The sequence below is a fragment of the Poecilia latipinna genome, unplaced genomic scaffold (assembly GCF_001443285.1).
Source record: "Poecilia latipinna isolate Pla-1442-1.1 unplaced genomic scaffold, P_latipinna-1.0 Scaffold2216, whole genome shotgun sequence".
NCBI lineage: Eukaryota > Metazoa > Chordata > Actinopteri > Cyprinodontiformes > Poeciliidae > Poecilia > Poecilia latipinna.
The window spans coordinates 103,302-103,884 of record NW_015114832.1 but is presented as its reverse complement, the minus strand read 5'-3'; positions in this window follow the sequence as shown (position 1 = coordinate 103,884).

Below are 583 nucleotides of genomic sequence, written 5' to 3'. Positions count from 1 at the left end.
AGCTCTGAGAAAGTCGTCCCTCAAACTTGAGCAACCGCAACAGTTTCTGTGAGACTTATTAAAAACTCAACAGACACAAATTGGAAGAGCTACGAAAGCCACATTAGCACCATAGAATTCAATCTCCTGTTTATTGAGCATCTCTGTGCAGTGCAGCGGATTGAACTCATGCAGGGCCGGTCCAAGGCTATATGGGGCCTTGAGCAGAATTTGACTTAAAAACCAGTCTTGCTGTATCAGCACCTCTAACAGCTTCTGGGTTAGATTTAGTAAAATCTGGGAGAGGGGGAGTAGTTTAATTGGCCAACCTAAAAACAATATAATTTCAGTTTACTAATTTGTGTTTGCAAACAAACAGAGCTCAAACTCAGAGATTAAACTCGCAGAATCAGATTGTTGCTATGGTAACAATCTGTTTATTTATCTGCACTGACATTAAGTTTAATCAGCAGCAATGTGTTTTTGTACATTTTACACAACAGCAACTTTATTTCATGTTTTAGTTGAATTGTCTGTATTTTTACATTATTAAAATTAACCTTTTTCACGCTGATTGCTGATAAAATCTAAGTTTTATTCAGTT